Source organism: Haliotis cracherodii, unplaced genomic scaffold (assembly GCF_022045235.1).
Source record: "Haliotis cracherodii isolate W230 unplaced genomic scaffold, xgHalCrac1.p SCAF_1, whole genome shotgun sequence".
In the NCBI taxonomy this organism is placed as follows: Eukaryota; Metazoa; Mollusca; class Gastropoda; order Lepetellida; family Haliotidae; genus Haliotis; species Haliotis cracherodii.
Genome location: NW_027266264.1, coordinates 2,758,948 through 2,764,725, shown reverse-complemented (window position 1 = coordinate 2,764,725; position 5,778 = coordinate 2,758,948).

Here is a 5,778-nt window from a genome sequence, read left to right as displayed (position 1 = left end):
TCAGAAAGAAAGACTGTACTCAGAGCCAGGCAGAGTTCACTAGTGTGTGTGTGTTGGGTGGGAGGGGGGGGGGGGAGAGAGGCAGCACCCTGGCAAAGCCTTATCTCCCAGCTGTGCTGTTTATGCAGTTATCGTTGTGTACACACTGCGCATATACTCACTCGTGATAATGCATGGCCGTGTTGCACTGTCTGTCTCCTTTAAGGCAGCCTCCGTGGTGTAGTGGATAGTCGATGTCGCTATGTAAATGCATAAATTTGTTTATAAAACATGAATTTGTTTATAAAGTTGAATCATCTGCGCACTAAGTACAATTTGATTTTGTGTTCCGCGCACCCCACTACCAATTCTCAAATACCCTAAAAGTCCCAATGTAGACCCCCGAATCCCGCGTACCAACAGGGGGTTGTAGGACTCAGAGTATTGAACATGACGTTAAACCCATGTCACTTCACCGTGTTTACCTGTATTAAATAAATAATAACTGCATGTTTCGTCAACTGCTACCGAGATACTGTTCATGTCGTTGGTTTCAGTTAAGAATAGGCGAAAACAAACGAATAGTGCATTTAACGTGGCACTCATTATGTGAATCAGCCCTTTGATTACAGTGGTGTTATACACCATTGTGTATAGTGCATGGCTTTAGTCTATTGGTCAAACCATGACACCATGGGCCGATGAAACAAACAGTTGGTGCAGATAAGTTCAGATAATGTAATACAATGTAATAGAAGATGTATACAGGGAGACTGGTGCATTATGGAGGCCATGTTGAATGTTGGGTTCGGATTCAGATGAATCCTGTATCCCATAATCCTGTTTGGTTACAGTCTAAATATGTAAAGATTCCCAGATACATGATGCGAACGCACTGACAGCTAGTTGCGGTAACCGTATATGCGTGTGGCGACAAGTCAATATCAACATTGTGTACAGGGACCAGCGCAGGCAGTGATAAGGTTACAATATACCAAGTTGTAGTCAAGTAGATCATTGGCGGATCCACCACCCTCACCAATCCACCACCAACCCCCACCCCCTCCCTCCCAGAGGTGGCTAGACTTGCTTTTGTATACATATCTTGATTTGTTTTTTTCATAAAATAAAAATATTCCACAGTCATGGAGCAGGACTATGTAGGTACTTTCAGTGCTGGTAGTTAGGGTGTTTGGTTGTGTGATGAGCGGAAATGAAAAAGTAAAATTATTGCGTTATCAACATTTGTACTCAAATGGAAGAAATTGACACGTGTCACATGTCACATGCTCTGGTAAGTTATAATATGTACACCTCCTTCATGCGTGACAATGCAAAAGTTTGACCTGTCAGTGTCGGGTTCAAAGTCCTTGCTGAAAAGGTTTGATAATCACTCGGTGATCTGTTGTGCTTGTAGCAACTGTGGCAGGCACTTGTAAGTTCTAGTTATATTCCTTTCTGGGTAAATATTACCAAAATGTCTTATGTTGTGGATGACGCTTTAAGCTTTCGAGTGGGATGGTATGTTTGTGGTATGTGTCAAAACTTTATTAGTGTCACGTGAACAGTTACAGTTGAGATGGGGGTGCTGTATGGGTTGTGTTGACACTGCACACACAGAGGTGGGGGTAGTGGTGGGGTGTAGCTTGGGGTAGAGGCAAAAGTGGGGTGGGTGGTGGAGTTTCGGGTTTGGTAGGTGAGTGAGTGGATGGATGGGTGGGAGCACGCCTCTAAGACGGCGGACTGTGAATAGTAAAGTCTGGACAAGACACACCAGCCGTCGTCAGCACAACGTCCGTCCACGATGGCACACCACCGGCAACTACAAAATATGCATGTCCATCACATAACTGACTTATTGGGTACTTTAAATAACTACTGATTTTGATCACAGCGACAGCAATAATCCTCTTGCGTCATTCGGAATCAAGCCCCAATTATACTCCTGTCGGAGCATCTGCCAGTTCTTTGCCTTCATCGATTCTTTTGTGATGGACGATGGCTGAAGCGTCCAGGAAATGAGGCAATCAAAATACACCGCTGTTTACGCATTCACAGATACTGAACCCGTTATACAGGCCGTAGAGTGATAACTAGGATTGGCGAGTACATATATTCATTGAAAATATTGAGATACCATTATATAACAGATTTGTCCCGTCACGTGAGCAGCCAAACGTTCCAGTAGAAACAATAGTGTCTTCGAATTCTAGACTGACCGCCTCCTGTGCAGAGAGTATGTACCAGAACGGGTTTCATACCATTTGTTGACCGCCTCCGTGGTCAAGCATCTACCCAGAGAGCGGAAGGTCGGCCGCGTCTTACCAAAATACGTTAAAAGATGCTATTTGTTGTTACCCTGCCTGGCGCTCGGCATTAAGGTCCAAGGACAGGTCAGCTCGAAGTCTGTATACTGTGTCTGAGTGGGGTATTCATGTTAAACCCGGGTCCACGGCGTGACGAGTGAACGCTTTAATCACTGGGCTACCACACCGCTCCCGGCACTCATTGGAGATGTGATTAAACCATGCAATGGGAAGGTGTCAACTGTTGGTAACTGTATTAAAACATGCAGACAGCATAACCACCTCCCCTGAAGACAGGCAGACAACTTGGATAAATGGAGAACTGTGAATGATCAAGACGTTCAACTAAGTCTTCTGCTTGCACTAGTCTGGGCGCATGTCTGTTTTTTTTGTTTTTTTCGAACCCACTGAGATACCAAACTGTAGTTAAAACATGGACACTCCACTGATCCCCATTCGGACAGAGAGTCCGAGCCGACCAGTCCTTGTTTTATTTCGTTATGCTGAGCGTCAAGCAGGACAACAAGAAGTACCATCTTATGTCGTCTTTCGGTATGCCGCTGTCGGTACACCGACATTCCGCTCTCCAGGCGGTGGACGCGGGTGTGTCAAAATGGGATTCACGCGTGAAGGTCCGGGTCAGAATAGATCCTTAGCAACCCATGCTTGCGGTGAAGGCGACTTCACTTGTCGCGAGAGGCGACGAACGGGATCGGGTGGTCAGGCTCGCTGACTTGGTTGGTGTATGTCATTGTATCCCGATTGCGTGGATCGATGCTCATGATGTCAATCACTGGGTTGTCTGGTCCAGACTAGATTATTTACAGACCGCCGCCATACGGCGTTCAACAACAAACAAACAAAATGGGGTAGTTGCGTGAGGGATGTACATATTGTAAGTTGTCGTTGTTGTTGTTTGTTGTTTTAACGCCGCACTCAGCAATATTCCAGCTATATGACGGCGGTCTGTAAATAATCGAGTCTGGACCAGACAATCCAGTGATTGACACCATGAGCACCCATCCACTCAATTTGGGATCGATGACATGCATCAACCAAGTCAGCGAGCCTGACCACCCGATCCCGTTAGTCGCCTTTTACGACAAGCATAGTCGCCTTTTACGGCAAGCATGGGTTGCTGAAGACCTATCCTACCCCGGATCTTCACGGATCTATTGTAAGTTCTCGTCAGGTAATCAGCGCCAGGTTATGCGTGATAATCGAGCACAATCAGACTGGCCTTATCTGTATGCGTTGCTTGTTGTTTAACGCCGGCCGCACTCAGCAATATTCCAGCTGTATGACGGTGGCCTACAAATCGAGTCTGGACCAGACAATCCAGTGATCGACGCACCTGGAGTACGATGGCACATTACTAACCAAGTCACCAAGCCTGATCCTCTTGATCCATTTCGTTGTCTCTTACGACCAGCATAGGTTGCTGGGGACCTCTATTCTTACCCAGAATCACCATGGTAAATATGTTCATGAAGTCTGCACGGTGAGTCACCCCTATCAAAGAAACTAATCGTGTATTTAAACGAGCGTGTTCTGCTCAATCACCATGACATTGATACGGGAGTGATTTCAAGCCTGAAAGCAGTAGTTAATTGAAGATGTTCTGAAATCGAGCTATCTTTGTTCTAATTGTTACTAACTGTTGCTTCCGTTAGTTATTCCCTTCTTTGTGCAAATAGGTGGCTATCGCTCTCATGTTAACACAGCATTATTCGTGTCCGTTATGTGTGAAGTGAACAATTTAGCAGCTGGTATTTGTGAATAGTTTCAGCGACCTCAAGTAACGACTGTTTTCATAGCAGTCATGCATTTCCTACCTTTAACGTGTTTTATATGCCGGTACTGGTGGCAATTATTTCCTTGGTATTGCTTTAGGGATAACTGAAATACAATTTGTCCAGGAAATGCTTGGGGTTTAAATCATGAAAAAACAACTCTGAAAGGAGTGAGTGAGTTGTGTTTAAAGACACTTTTAACGTTATACACCTGGTCAGCCGTGTTAAAGTAGGACAACCAATACACCTGGTCAGACGTGTTAAAGTAGGACAACTAATACACCTGGTCAGCCGTGTTAAAGTAGAACAACTAATACACCTGGTCAGACGTGTTAAATTAGGACAACCAATACACCTGGTCAGACGTGTTAAAGTAGGACAACCAATACACCTGGTCAGACGTGTTAAAGTAGAACAACTAATACACCTGGTCAGCCGTGTTAAAGTAGAACAACCAATACACCTGGTCAGACGTGTTAAAGTAGGACAACCAATACACCTGGTCAGACGTGTTAAAGTAGGACAACCAATACACCTGGTCAGCCGTGTTAAAGTAGGACAACCAATACACCTGGTCAGACTTGTGTTAAAGTAGGGCAACCAATACACCTGGTCAGGCTTGTGTTAAAGTAGAACAACTAATACACCTGGTCAGGCTTGTGTTAAAGTAGGACAACCAATACACCTGGTCAGGCTTGTGTTAAAGTAGGACAACCAATACACCTGGTCAGACGTGTTAAAGTAGGACAACCAATACACCTGGTCAGCCGTGTTAAAGTAGAACAACTAATACACCTGGTCAGGCTTGTGTTAAAGTAGGACAACCAATACACCTGGTCAGCCGTGTTAAAGTAGAACAACTAATACACCTGGTCAGGCTTGTGTTAAAGTAGGACAACCAATACACCTGGTCAGCCGTGTTAAAGTAGGACAACCAATACACCTGGTCAGCCGTGTTAAAGTAGAACAACTAATACACCTGGTCAGGCTTGTGTTAAAGTAGGACAACCAATACACCTGGTCAGACGTGTTAAAGTAGGACAACCAATACACCTGGTCAGCCGTGTTAAAGTAGAACAACTAATACACCTGGTCAGGCTTGTGTTAAAGTAGGACAACTAATACACCTGGTCAGCCGTGTTAAAGTAGGACAACCAATACACCTGGTCAGCCGTGTTAAAGTAGGACAACCAATACACCTGGTCAGACGTGTTAAAGTAGGACAACCAATACACCTGGTCAGCCGTGTTAAAGTAGGACAACCAATACACCTGGTCAGCCGTGTTAAAGTAGGACAACCAATACACCTGGTCAGGCTTGTTAAAGTAGGACAACCAATACACCTGGTCAGGCTTGTGTTAAAGTAGAACAACTAATACACCTGGTCAGCCGTGTTAAAGTAGGACAACCAATACACCTGGTCAGCCGTGTTAAAGTAGGACAACCAATACACCTGGTCAGACGTGTTAAAGTAGAACAACTAATACACCTGGTCAGCCGTGTTAAAGTAGAACAACTAATACACCTGGTCAGACGTGTTAAAGTAGGACAACCAATACACCTGGTCTGGCTTGTGTTAAAATAGGGCAACCAATACACCTGGTCAGGCTTGTGTTAAAGTAGGGCAACCAATACACCTGGTCAGGCTTGTGTTAAAGTAGGGCAACCAATACACCAGGTAATATAATAACAACACTCAC